Genomic DNA, 15,106 nt, shown 5'->3' on the forward strand with positions numbered 1-15,106 from the left:
CAACGAGTGCGAGTACGAGAGAAAGACAGAAATATATATATATATATATATATATATATATATGTATGTATATATATATAAAGAGAGAGAGAGAGAGAGAGAGAAAGAGAGAGAGAAAGAAAGAGGGTAGGTAGCTAGGAGAGAGAGATCGGTCCTCGGCCCGTACACCCAGGGGTAGTTATACAAATTTCCAAGAGTGTCTGCTGGCTCCCACCTCCCCCACTACATCCTCCCTTAGCTCGTAGAAGCTCCTCTTCCTGGGCCAGCACGGTTATTCGTTCTCCCTTCATCGGGCAACATCTCTCTCTCTCTCTTTCTCTCTGTCTATCTATCTCTCTCCATCTCTCTCTTTCTCTCTTTCTCTTTCTAGTGGCAGCTCTCGGTTTCCATGGCGACCTGGGGGCGGGTCTTTGCATATTACGCTCTGTGCGCGATAAGCCGACTCGTTACGTATGTTCGTGTTGGTGAGGGCCACCCTGGGCCTGCACATCGCTTCTACTTCTTTCTACTCTTCTCCTCTTGCTTCTTCTTCTTCTTCTTCTTCTTCTTCTATTTCTTCTTCTTCTTCTTCTTCTTCCACTACTACTCCTTCTTCTTCTTCATCCTTCTTTCGTGGCTTTGCCAGGAAGGACGTATAAGAGTAAGAGGGTGAGGGGTTGGGATGCAAAGGAATCGGTGAGAGTACGGGCAGATGAGAAATTGTCACCTCGCCTGGAGATCGGAGCTCGCTCGGCTAAGGAAGGAAAGGAAGGGTGGGGATTGAGTGAGGAAGGGAGGAAGACGGGGTCGATGGTAGTAGGGTGCTGTCGGTGCCGCTCCTGCTGCCGCCGCCACTGCTGCTACTGCTTCTACTGCTTCTACTGCTTCTGCTGCTGCTGCTGCTGCTGCTACTGCTGTCGTTGCTTTGGGGGCTGCGCTACGCGCCTATGCTGCTTCTTTGTAGTTTGCAGCCTCGCTGCAATCTCCCACACCAGTTCCTCTCTCTCTTTCTCTCTCTATGTCTATCTCTATCTCTTTCTCTCTCGTTCTATCTATCTGTCTATCTTTCTCGCTCTCTCTCTCTCTCTCTCTCTCTTTCTCTGTCTCTCTTACACGTTCCTTCTAACATTACCTACCTTCCAACCCCCTACTAGCTTCTCCTCGCGGCTCCTTCCTAGGAAATTCTACGAATCCTGGAATCTCGTATGGAAAAACGAGAGACAGGGAACCAAAAGAGAGAGAGAGAGAGAGAGAGAGAGAGAGAGAGAGAGCGAGAGAGGGATAGAGAGAGGTCGAAAGACATCGTGATTTTTGCAGAGCTTCCCTTCCCTCTTTATTCCTCCTTACTAGTAGTGAGTGAGACTCGCGAGACGCCGCGACGACTTTGATTTTTACGAAGGAGTACTCTCAACGCGAAGACGGCAAATTCCTTCACGTGTCGCGTCTTATACCGTAGTTTTTATTAGAGTTAACAAAATCCTTGAATGTACGTACGTAGGATAGATATTTAAGATGATTTACGTCTAATTGACATTTTAACGAACGACCATCGTCAGGTTGACGAATATATATGTAAGACAAAATTAAAAAAAATTAAATAAATATAATAAATCGATACGTAACGTTGTTTGACAATTTTTTAATCGTCGGGTAAATATAGATGTAGAGTATTTGTTCAAAATGAAAGAAAAAATGTGAAGGAAATATTGTACTTTGGAAATACTTAAATAGATATGTGTAATATCTAAATATCTATCGTTTTTTTATAAATGAAAACACCGACCGAAACGTAAAAACCATGAGGGTAAGTCTTCTAGGGAAAGCGAGAGAAATCCTTTCGAGGGGCTCGAGAGAATACGTAGTGCGACTGTCGGACGCGTTTTTTTGGCAGGCAGAAGGAGGCAAGGGAAGCCAACCCCTAATTATAAAATAAAAAAAAAAAAAATCAATATCTCCCGACGCGTATCCCGGTGGTGGATACGGCCAGAAAAAATAGGGGTGACCCTCTCGTTTCCTCGTCATTTCCACACTTCCCTATCTCGTTTCTTACAAACCCCATTGCGTTTACTATCGACTCGTGATCTTTCTCGTTTTTCCTCCTTCTTTTTCTTTTTTTTTCTTTGCTTCTTCTGTCCTTCTCCTTATTGTCTATATTACTTTCAATTTCAATAGATACGTATGTACATTGAGCGTAGAAAAGAAAAGAAAATAAGAAAAAAAAAAAAAAAAAGCGAAAAATTTTATGAATCGATCAAGGACAAATTTCATTCTTTCGAGTCGAGACTCGTTCGTGGAAGAAGAAGAAGAAAGAAAAGAAAAATGTAAAAGAAAAAGAAGAAGAAGAGAAAAAAAGGAGAATTACACGAAAAAGAAAATATCGCGCGAAAATGAAATTCAAAGAAGATCAGAAGAAAGAAGGAGAGAAAGAGAGAGAGAGAGAGAGAGAGAGAGAGAGAGAGAGGAAGAGGGAGAGAGAGAGAGAGAGAGAGAGAGAGAGAGAGATAAAACGAAGCCAGAGCTCCTACGTGAGTGCGAGGGGGCAAAGAGGAAGGGGAGTGGTTGGAGATGGGGTTTGAGAAAGAGGTATAAAATTCAACGATTATTCTAATTCCAAAGGACAATCGCAATATTCACGCTTATTCTCTATGGCCGCTCCTTCCTTTATAAAAGTTTCCAAAGATATTCCATAAGATGACACACAAAGGGAAGCGTATTCACGAAGGTGGCGGCCTTTGGCGAAGCCGAGGACGGTGCTACGGCACATCGATTTCAGAGATTCACCGTCGTTTTTGTCTCGCGCGACGACACATTCAAATAAGTAAGAGTCCCTCATCCTCCTCCTCTTCCTGCTCCTCCTCCTTCTCCTCCATCTCCTTCTCTTTCTCCTCCTTCCTCTCACTTTGCCATCTCGAGGCAAACTCCGGCACCAAGCCGCCCTGCCTTATTCTTTTTCCTCTTCTTGGTCCTTCTTTCTCTTTCGTCAAGGGGGAAGTAGGTGAAGGGAGGAGGAAGAGGAGAAGGAGGAGGAGGAGTAGGAGGAGGAGGAGGAGAAGGAGAAAGAGAAGAAGGAGGTGGAGGAGGATGGGTCGCGACGAGATTAAAAGAAGAATCAATAGCGCCTCTCGCTCCTCTTGCTTGCCCCACGGGGAACTATTTCTTTCTCTCTCTCTCTCTCTCTCTCTCTCTCTCACTTACATAGCCCTTCTCAGCCCTTCACCCCGCAATCTCAAAGGCTCTCGCTATATATTGAAATGCTCTAAGAGAGACCCTCGCACCCCTCTCTCTCTCTCTCTTTCTCTCTGTTACCTACACACATACAGAAAGACACATACAGTCTTCTTCTCTTCCGTGACAGCCACCACCTACGTGAGTGTTCGTCAGGGGGTGACCGTAACCCCTCCTTCACCCTTCTTTTTCCTGCACACCCTCCTTCTTGGACAAACATCGTGCGGTAGTTTTTCCTTCCTCCTCCTCCTCCTCTTCCTTCTCTTCTCCTTCTTCTCCTTCTTCTCTTTCTTCTTCTTATTCTTCTTCTTATTCTTCTTCTTCTTCTTCTTATTCTTCTTCTTCTTCTTCTTCTTCTTCTACTTCTTCTACTACTACTTTTCTACTTCCTCTTTCTTTGCCTAGAAGATTTACTCTGTGCTATCTCTCTCTCTTTTTCTATCTCATTCTATCTATGTATTTCTTCTATCTTCATCCTGTTTTACCTATCGAGCGTGAGTGTGTTAAGAACGGAGGGGGGAGGATGAGAGGTAAAGGAAGTTAGAAGGACGAAGACGGAACCCGAAACGAGAGGAATTGTCGATTTCTACTTTCCTTTATTCGTCGAACTACCGAAGATAAGGAGACCTCCGCGAATGATTTCAACGTGCTAGTTCTCTTTGAATCCTACTCTTTTTGGATCTTCGTACGATGACGTTTCGAAGGAGCAGAAGAAAGAAAGAGAGAGAGACAGAGAGGTAAGTTAACACTACGTGAAATCGTCCTTGAGATAGACCGGCCATTGTGAAAAAGACGATAGTAAAAGAAGCTATTTTGGAAATTGCAGTTCCATCGAATTCAAACGATCGACGTGTTATTTTAATCTTACCTAAAGTTACTCTTATACCTTGGAGGAAGTCTAAAGGATAAGGACAAACTGTATCCCTTTCACTCCTCCTCCTTCTTCATCCCACCTTCTCTCTCTCTCTCTCTTTCTCTTTCTCGCTAGCGAGCGTGTTATCTCTTTCTTCCCAGGAAGACTATATAACGTACTACATACATACGTTTATCTTTTGATTTCCAAAGGTTTATCACACTCGAATAGGAGCAACGTGTTGGCTACGTGCGATAAATTTTGTCTGTACAGGAGGACAAAGCGAAAGATATCCCAAAGGATTCTCTCTCTTTCTCTCTCTCTCTCTTTCTCTTTCTGTCTCGCTTGTTTCGCTTGCTCTGCCTCGGTTGTACTGTCTCGCTTGCTTTTACTCGCATGCTTTGAGTTTGGCACGGCGGAAATTGCCGGCCACATTTTGCGGGCAGCTTCTGACAAGGTGAATATTTTAGCGGCACCCTATAGCTCTCGTTGGCTCGGAAACGCGCTTCGAAAATCCGCCTGGGTCAACATAGTCGAAAAATGTATTAAAGGCAAACACATGCATCTTAACAAGGATGAAGGGTGGGCGCACTCGTCTCCACCCTCTTAACCCCCCACTCCTCACCCTACTCCCTATCTCAACTCCCACCCTAGTACACCCTTTCCCCACTTCGTCTTTTCATTCCTCTTCCCGTTTCACATCTACTTCTCTTCTTTTTCTTACCCTTTTTCTTCTTCTTCTTCTTCCCTTTCTTTCTTGCTTCGCATCCTATCCGGCCGATCTTCCACTTCCGTGCTATACGTCTACGTATTCATACATGCCAGAAGATACCTCTGCCAACCCTTATTCACCTACGTTTTATTTTCCTCTTCGTATGCATACTTGGTATTATCTAGTGGGTCTCACGCGCAATATGCTGCTTTTCACTATTATAAAATCTATCTTTCTCTCTCTATTTTTCTTTTCTCTCTCTCTCTCTCTCTCTCTCTCTCTCTCTCTCTCTCCCTTTCTCTTACTTTCTTACTCTCCTTTGTTCTCTTTCTAACAATCGCCCTGTTAACTTGAAAAAAATTGAAAAAATATTTTTTTCTCAGATATATTTATTACCGATAAAGTATTGGATACAATTATACTGTACTAATCTTCCGAAGATCTATTATACTTATTATGAATAATATATTCGATTATTCTATATTTAATCTTATATTAAAAATATAATTTGTATAATTAGAAGATACAGAAGTCTATGATAAAGATAAGCCTTCGTATAAATATCATTCCAATAAAAATATATAACGAAAATTTATTTACTTATCAATTATATAGTAATTTCTTTTTTGTTTCCTTTCTTATCGTATTCTTCTTTCTTCCTACTTTCTTCCATCTTCTTTATCATCTCGAATCATTAAAGAGCTTTGAATCAAAAACAGCGTTGAGAATTCGATACGAAGAAGAGAATCGCAAAGAGAAGTAAGGTACTCCTTCTTCTTCTTCTTTTTCTTCTTCTTAAGACGAGAACTTTACGCCTCTTTATGAGATCATTCTTCACGGTAAACGATCCGGTGATGCGCCCTATGTATGTAGTACCATCGTCCTGTCCAAGGGAATTCATATTAATTACGGCGACGAGCGCGGAGGAGGATCCCTTTTCCCCTATACGATGATTCTCAGAGTAGCAGGAGTTATGTGGCGGAACGAGTTATTATTTACTTATTAGACACACATATGTAGGTATGTACGTAGAGGTATTGTATATGGGGACTGGGAGAGGAGAGACCGGTATCGTTACGTTTCGCCATCGTGTACGAGTCTTTGGCAGCGGCAGCATTAACAGCACCAGCACTAGCACCAGCATCAGCATCAACATCAGTACCAGTACCAGTACCAGTAACAGCATCAACAGTAACAGCAACAGCAGCAGCAAGAGCAGTATAGGCCAGAGGTGAAGGGTAGGGGTAGGAGAGAGAGGGGACAGCGGTGGGAAGGGGTAAGGGTGTGAAAATGAACTAAAGCCAAGCCGGCAGAAATTAAAAACGTGACTCTACCGAGTTGGGTAGCTTCGTCGCGCGGCTAACGAGAAGATACGACCTCCTGGTAACTGCGGATATACTATACTTATATGTACATATAGGTATAATATATAAATGTATATATATATATATACATACACATATGTTTATATATATATATATATATGTATGTATATATAAATCTATAGATGTAACAGACTTATATGCGGTCTTATCGAGTCGAAATATGTAGTAGATACACTGATCGAGTATATCGTTGTTTAAAAGCGATTTGATTAAAGTTTATATAACTTTTATTCTTCTTCTTTTCTTCTTCCTTCTTTTTTCCTTCTTTTCTTTCTCTCTCTTTTTTTTTTTTTTCATGTAATTGACACGACATGAATATTTCGATATACGTACGTCTAATCGTCTGAAATAACCAATCTCAAGGAGAATCTTTATTGTAACATCGTTGTAACATTTCTTACGTTTTTTATCTCTCCGATAACTATTGATAAATTAAGATAGAAATTGAACGAGATCGCATTCGCTTGGAAATCGGACGTGTTCTCTCTCTCTCTCTCTCTCTCTCTCTTTTCTTTTTTTCACTCCAGACAAATTTCGTGGAAGAGTAGAGGAAGATAGGAGTTAGCATAAGAAGACGACCTGTCTCGTTCGTTTCCTCAGTGAGAATAAGGCCTTAAAGTTGAGGGTGCTGTCTTCTCCCACCAACTCCGCCCATCACCCAAACCCTACCAACCCAACCACCCTATCCCACCCTCTCTCTATAGGAAAGGTTACGGCTGCCGTATATTTTACGTACCGCCTTTATTTCGATACGAGCGGAGTTCGATCCCCGTCCAAACCTAATTTGCGTTCCATCTCGCGAGCAAACACTCTTCGAGGGTGGCTGTGGGTGACTGAATTTCTCTCTCTCTCTCTCTCTCTCTCTCTCTCTCTCTCTTTCTCTCTTAGATACACGCATATATACCTATATATATATATGTGTAGAGGGATACATATCACTCTTTCCTGCTATCTTTTCCTCGACTTATACAAACACGCGTGTCTACCCACACACCTATCTACATACTAAAATTCCACCTTCGCGAAGATCCATCGAGGCTAGGGTCACATCCCCTCCAAACTCCATCAACCCTGACTCTTTTTCTACTTCTTCTTTTTCTTCTTCTTCTTCTTCTTCTCCTTCTCTACCTCCTCCTCCTTCTTCTCTAAACGATACCTTCTACCTTCTCTTCGAATTTCATCGTTTTTTATTACTAGGTACTCTATTCCTTTCCCACATCGAAGAATTTTCGGATTAGGTATACATACACATTCATATATATATATGTATATATGTATGTATATATATATATATATGTATATGAATTGAAAATTGTGGACGGACATGATAACAACGAAATTATTTCAAGGGGAAAGTAATCTTCATATATATTTCTTTTCTTGCGAACGATCGAATAGTTTTTACATTTTACTTATTGTTATTATTTTCTTCTTCTTCTTTTTTTTTTGTCTTTTTTTTTTTTATGTACAACTCGAACAAGCCACGAACATTCTTATAGTATTTTTGGCGAAAGATTTTCTTCTTTTCCCTTCCTTCTTTTTTTTCTTTTTTTATTCTTTTTTCCTTTCTCATTCTTTGCTTCAGAGTGTAAAGAAATGAAAGTTAAGTTGGACGCATTATGTGCGAATTTCCTTGGGAATACGCGATATTACTTTTGCCATGACATTATTGTTTTCATTTTCTCTCTCTCTCTCTCTCTCTCTTTCTTTTTTTCTTTTTCTGTTCCTCTTCGTTTCTTTTATTATTTTTCTCGCCATATAACGCATGACAGAAAGAAAGATAGATAGAGAAATAGAAAGAGAGAGAGAGAGAGAGAGAGAGAGAGAGAGAGAGAGAGAGAGAGAGAGAGAGAGGTTCATATTTTTCTTTCAAGAATATACGGCGTCGTTAAATTGTCCAATGGAATTTCTTTGGATAAATTTTATACCTACCTCGTACGACGAGTACGTCCCTCTAACTAACCATAATTAAAAAATACAAATGAAAGAAAAAAAATAAACGTTTATATTTATAAATGAGAAAGACCGATCAATATATGGAATATGTAAAAGATACGATTGTCAATTATAGTCATCAAAGCCAACAATCCTATTTATTCCTATCGAGTATAATCGTACTATTATTTGCCTGGTCGCATTAAATGGATCGCGAATAACGTCGTTATGACGTTATTATGTCGCAAGTCTATCGGCTTTGCGAGGACACGCCATTGTCCCCTATTAGGAATCTGCCCTTTGGCTATTATACTCTGTTTCTCCATTAATCGCTAGATCGAATAACTTCCTATATGTTCGATGTATATTGTACATTCAATATGATTTATTTACTTATTAAAAAATGAGTCTTATATTCTTCTTATTTTCTTTGCTTTCTTTTTTTCTTTTTTTTTTTCTTTTTAACTATTATTTTTATATTATAAAACATGAATAGAACGGAAGAGAAAGGAGTAATAGTCGTTGGAATCATTTTCACGTGTATATAGAAGAGCATAAATTCTTTTTAATTGTACGTTTAAAACAAAATTAATTAATATGTGTATATATATATATATATATTTATATATTATTAATTTATTATCCCGTTAATTGCGATATCGAGAAATTTTCTAATTGTACAATATACAATATATTGTATACGTAATACGGCGTATTTATTTATCGAAGAATGAGTCCCGTATTTTGTAATTCTTATTTTGTTCAATTACTATTTTTATATTATACAATAGGGATATTAAGCAAGATGAAGGAATAATACTCGTCGAAATGATTTTATCTTTATATAACAAAAGGTGAACTTTAATGAAACGTTTGTTTTTCGAATATATTATTTAAAAAAAATTATGTAATATATATATATATATATATTTATTTGTATATTATTAATTTATTAGATATACGTTTAGATATACGTTAAAAATGTAAAAGTTCATACTTACTATTTGAAAATACTCGTAGTTAATGTTTACCGTCGATGATTATGGCTTGTTTTGATTTCTTCAGTTCAATATAGATACGTATATTCCTTTCGTTTTGTTTAAATGTCTCAGTCGCAATAAGGTCGTGAAGCATAGTGAACGTCTCGCTAGATCGACGTCTATCACTAATTGTAAGCATTTTATCAACTAATTCTTTTCCATTTCAATTTTATTTATTATCCATATAATTTGTATAGATAAGTATAATCATACTTTTCCGTTTTTTTCTTTCTTCTTTTTTTTTATTTTTTAATCAATATTAAATATCATCAAGACAGGTATTCATTGGATAAAAATCTAATACTTACCATATTGTCTAACGTCAATTCTTCGCAGATGTTCCTTCTCCTCGATGATCTCGTTCGAAATAATATTAAAAAGAAGGTCGAATAATTCGACTGGAATAATGATCGTTCGAATAAAAGAAAATTATATAGGAAAAAGGAAGAAAGAAATTATCATCGGTGAGAAAATTTCGATTAATTTAAAAATGTTTCGTGATGTGATGCGAAATCGGATTGAAATCAAAAAAACAAAAAAAAAAAAAAAGAAAGAAAGAAAAAAAAAAGAAAAAGAAAAAAACTTATCGATCGATCGACGTACTCGTATGTAATTCGATGAGATTAGAAATTTTAAGAGAAGTAATCAGAATTCAAATGAGAGTACATATATCGATTGGTGTACATATATAAATATATATACATATATATCGTATACACACACACATACACATACATATATGTGTATATAATTCACGTATATTCACTTGGCTATATTATAATACAAAAGAATGCTCAGGATCGTGATAAAGCCAGATAGAATCAACGTTATTGCGAGAGTTCGACATCATCGGTAGTTCGAACGACCGTGCTTCGCGTTTCTATGCAAATCGTTATCCGAACTAATATCCCCATCAACGGAGCAGTGGTTGGTCTCTCTCGTGGAAATGGAAGCGTCTCTCTCTTCGTCCGGAAATAAAACGAAATCCGAATGTAATCGAGCGGCGTTCGCGTATGAAAATTCATTCGCCCGTAAGGTCGTCCTGATCCACGTACCATCATTGTGTATGTATATATATTTATATATATGTATATATATATATATATGACTATATATATATATATATATAATCTACTTTGAATTTTGCCAAATCACGGAAACGAGATATTTCATATTGATTTCGATTGATCGAAATTCACAATTGCCCTTTCGACTAAACATAATCTGATCATTTATTAACAGAAGAGTTACGAATAAAATCAATCTTAAATTTGTATAGGTGTATGAATATGTATATATATACATTTTCTTTTTTTTAATATGAAAATCAATAATTAAAGTTATCGATGCTTCGACCAGTGTAATATGTTCGTCGAACATACTTTATAAAATAAATAAATAAATTGATAAAAGATAAGAAAAAAGAACGATAATAACAAAACTTTCTTCGAAGATTTCATCGTGAATAAGAATGACGAGGGATGAGGGAGAAGGAAGAATAAATGTTTGGTATTCGTACATACATACATATACATATATATATATATATATATATATATATATATATATATATATATGCATGCATATAAAGGGAAAAAACGCTTGTATTCTTTCTATTCTTTTCATTTCATTTCATTTTCTCTCATTCTTTCTTTCATTCGATCTCAAGGAAGGTGGGATAGAGGGAGAGGAGAAACTTTTTTGTAGTGTCACAGACTACATACTATTATAATTATATCGTATGTATATATATATATATATATCTATATATATATATATCCAATAATATATATATATATATCCAATAATATATATATAATATCATCGTATCCTTCATCATTATCATTATATTTACTGGTATAATTATTTACTCGCTTAGATATGAAACCTAATAGGAACATGATTGCACCGTACCTGTCGACCGTACGACGATGGCGTCAGATCGCTTCCGTTCTTTTCTTTTTCACCTTTCTCAATCCTTTATTTAAATCTTTTATTATTTATTTATTTATTAATTCCTTTCTTTCCCTCTGCTTTTTCTTTTTTCTTTTTTCCCTTCGACCAACTTCTTCTCTCTTTCTCATTTTTCTGTTTTTGTTTGACAATCCTTATACTCTCTTTCTTTCTCTCGTTCTTTCGTGAATTAAATCTTTTTAACACGTACACAGGTACACACAGTCAACGGCACACGGCCCGTCGATACGTTATCGTTATCTCTTTTGAAATTGTTGACAATAATCTTTTTTTGTTTTTCCCTTAACTTCTCCCTCCCAACCACCCACCTATCCTGTTCTTTCTCTTCTCTTTTTTATTCGATTTTATCAATCAATTTTTTTTTCTATCCTTTTCTTTTCTCAACCTCATAACCCGATCGAAAAATTATTTTATCATTTTGTCAAAATTTACGAGAATCGAAAGTAAATTGAGAATTTTGAAATTAGACCGAAAAAGAATGAGAGTAAAAGAGAGATATTGCGTTTATTCGCGAGAGACAGAGAGAGAGAGAGAGAGAGAGAGAGAGAGAGAGAGAGAGAAAGAGAAAGAAAGGGAGAGACAGAAAGACAGAAAGACAGAAAGACAGAAAGAGAGAGAGAGAGAGAGAGAAAGAGAGACAGATTTAGATTTATTGGGAATATTCAACGTGTCCTTGAAAGAACGCGACCCTTTTGGCCTTCGTAGGACCTTACATCGAGAATCTACGGTGAACTTTATAACTCTAATAGCAACTTTATGACTCTCTATCGTAAGTTTATAGGATATCGAAGCTTGAATCGCGCCGTGGACGATCGAAGACGCCCATCTTCTTTTCCTCTCTCTCTCTCTTTTTTTCTCTCTGTATCTTTCTCTTCTCCTTTCTCTCTCTCTCTCTCTCTCTCTCTCTCTTTCGTCTCTTTTTTTCTTTTTCTTTCGGTTTACTCGTTCGTAAAAATATTTTCGTCATTTCTTTTCCTGCCACGTAACTCAGAACGTTTAGAAAAAAATCAAAAAGGACATGGACGCCTTCCGGAGATACATAAACGGAAGTTGATATTTCGTGTTAAACTTTGTAATAAATTTGGAAAATTTTTTCATGATATCGATTAATCGTATCGACGAGCATAGGACCGATCGTTTTTTTGTGTTTGTTTTCTTTTCTTTTCTTTTCTTTTCTTTTCTTCTCTTTATTTTTCTATCTTTCTTTTCTTTTCTTATAATTTGTTTTTGTTGATACTCAGGTATTATCAGGTATTGCATATTTATGTTTTGTAGGTATGTATAGAGAAGGGAGGTGTAGATGGATGAGGAGATGGAGAAGAAGGAGGAGGAGGATGAGGAGGAGGAGAAAAAGGGGTAGAGGAAAGGTTTATGAGTGTGTTTCTTTGTCTTTTTATCCTTTTCTTTTCTATTCTTTTCTTTTCCTTTTTTTCTCTTTTTTTCCCCTTGTAAGTATGTATATGTCTTGAACTATGCACATGCATTTCTTTCTTTCTTTTCTCTCTCTTTCTCTCTTTGTTTTGCTCTTTTTTTTTTAATCTTTAATCTTGTCATAGTCATCATTTTTTTCATTTTACGACGAACGGAAACTCGTTTCTCTCGTTTATCTCTCTTTCTAATCTCTCTTTCTCTCTCTCTCTCTCTCTCTCTCTCTATCCCCCCCCACTCTATCTCTCTTTATAAGATATACATATATATATATATATATATCTTTTTCTCTTTCTCTCTCTTTCGTTCTTTCTTTCTTTTATTTTTTTAATTTTTGTTTTGAATTTCCGAATCGATATATGTATTACGCGTTACACGAATATTTAGAGAGACGATGAGAAAGAAAGAGTAAGAAAGAGAGAGCGTGAGAGAGAAGAGAATAAGAGAGAGAGAGAGAGAGAGGTAGTAATTTAAAACAGAACGACAAAGCAGTCACGGACACCAACGTCGTCGGGATTCTTGGGCCGGCGTTTTCTCGAGTGCTTAAACCCCCGTTTACAAAGTCGCTTTCGCAAAGTCTCTCGGCGAAAAAAGGCTAACTCTCTCGTCGCGAGCCTTACCGGGGGTTTCTTTGACCCGATTTTAGTGAGTACATATAGATATACACATGGCAATCTCTCACAAGAATTAATCACTATCGTTTATCAACTAGTATCCGCTATTAATTCTGCATCGTGTTTCTTGCGCGCGTGTTCGTGTCTGTCTGTGTTAGTGTGGAGTTTTTTTTTTTATGTGTGCGCGCGTGTTCTTACGCGTAGGTATGTATTTGCTGCGTGCGTGCGTATATGTGTCCGTGTGTCTCTATGTGTGTTCGTTCGTGTTCGTTTGTTCGTGTATTTTTATCTTTTTTCTTTTTTTTTGTCGATCTATGGAATCTTTTTTTTTCTTTTCCATTTGTTTATCATTAATTTAAATATTCAATCAAAAATTCGTCGCTCTCGTCAAACAGATAATCGATTGCTCTCCTTGCTACATCTATAAATTGCGACTCGGCCGGCAATGATTCGCAATCGTTTCGCAATTAATATATATATATGTATATATATCCCTGTTGATATATATATATAGCGGTAATAATATTGTAATAATAATGACAATAGCAATAATAATAATAATAATAATAATAATAGTAATAATAATAATAATAATAATAATAATAATAATAATAGTAGTAGTAGTAGTAGTAGTAATAGTAGTAGTAGTACAAGTAGTAGTAGTCATTACAATAATAATAATAATAATAATAATAATAATAATAATAATAATAATAATAATAATAATAGTTATCGCAATATTCATGTACAAGCAACCAATCGGATTAATAATACAAATAGCCGGATTTAACACATTTCAATAGAAACTCAACAGAGATTAGAAAGACGAAGGAAAAAAAAAAGTAAAAAAGATTTTATATCGTCGTCGGAGCTCGACGACGCCTCAGATCGTCCTCGCAGCCTATTTATCGACGAACGTATAATCAAATCGACGATTGAAAATCCATGAATGAGACTCGTGATCTCGAGAAAGAAAATGGAGAATCGATTCGCGTTCGAGGATTGGCCACGAGGATGATTAGATATGCGTCGCTTAACACCACGCTTATGTTTAAGTCAGGCAACGCAATAATAGGATAATCGCAATGTTTTTTTTTCTCTCTCTCTCTTGTATTATATAATTAATCCTCCCTCCTTTTCTATCTTCTCTTTTTCTTTTTCAGTTTCTTCCTTATTTATCTTTCCTTCCTTCCTTCCTTCCTTCCTTCCTTTCCTCCCTTCCTTCCTCCCTCCCTATCTTTTTTTCTTCTTTTTCATTTTTTTTTCTTTTTCTTAATCGATCTCCTTCCCCCCACATTCGTTCTTACTTTTTTGTTATTATTTTTAATTCATACATATATATATATATATACGCATCCGCACGCGCTCATCACTCATTCAAAATTGTTGATTTTAGGAACAGCTAGTAGCGAGGTTCGGTTACTCTATCACGCAATCTCCCGTACTCGAAACTCAAAACGCCAAAACCGCTCAGTTTATAGCGTACACGCGCACGTACGTAGCCGCGTTGTTTCCCCATCTTCCTCTTTATTTCTTTCTTTCTTTCTTTCTTTCTTTCTTTCTTTCTTTCTTTGTTTTTTTTATTTATTTCCTTTCTTCGCCTTCTCACTCTCTCCCTCTTTTTCTTTTCGACACCACCACCATCACCATCACCACCACCACCATCACCAGTACCCCCTCACCCCCACCCACCCATTCACGAGAAAAATATCAGAACTCGATATTTCATAGTCTCTCGTGTTGTGTTTTATGCGACTGTCTAATTTGTCTCTGAATGTTTGTCTAGCTGTCTGTCTGTCTGTTCACGTGTATACATGTGTATGCGTGTTTGCGTGTACCAAGGTATATCGCCTGTTTTTATACTGAGTATGAACGTTTTATGTGTTTGTGTGTGCGTATTTGCGTTTCTTTTGTTCGTGTTAACGCGCGTCCGTTTCTCGCACGCGCGCCCTTCGCGATAG

Source organism: Vespula pensylvanica, chromosome 4 (genome assembly GCF_014466175.1).
Source record: "Vespula pensylvanica isolate Volc-1 chromosome 4, ASM1446617v1, whole genome shotgun sequence".
Lineage (NCBI taxonomy): Eukaryota > Metazoa > Arthropoda > Insecta > Hymenoptera > Vespidae > Vespula > Vespula pensylvanica.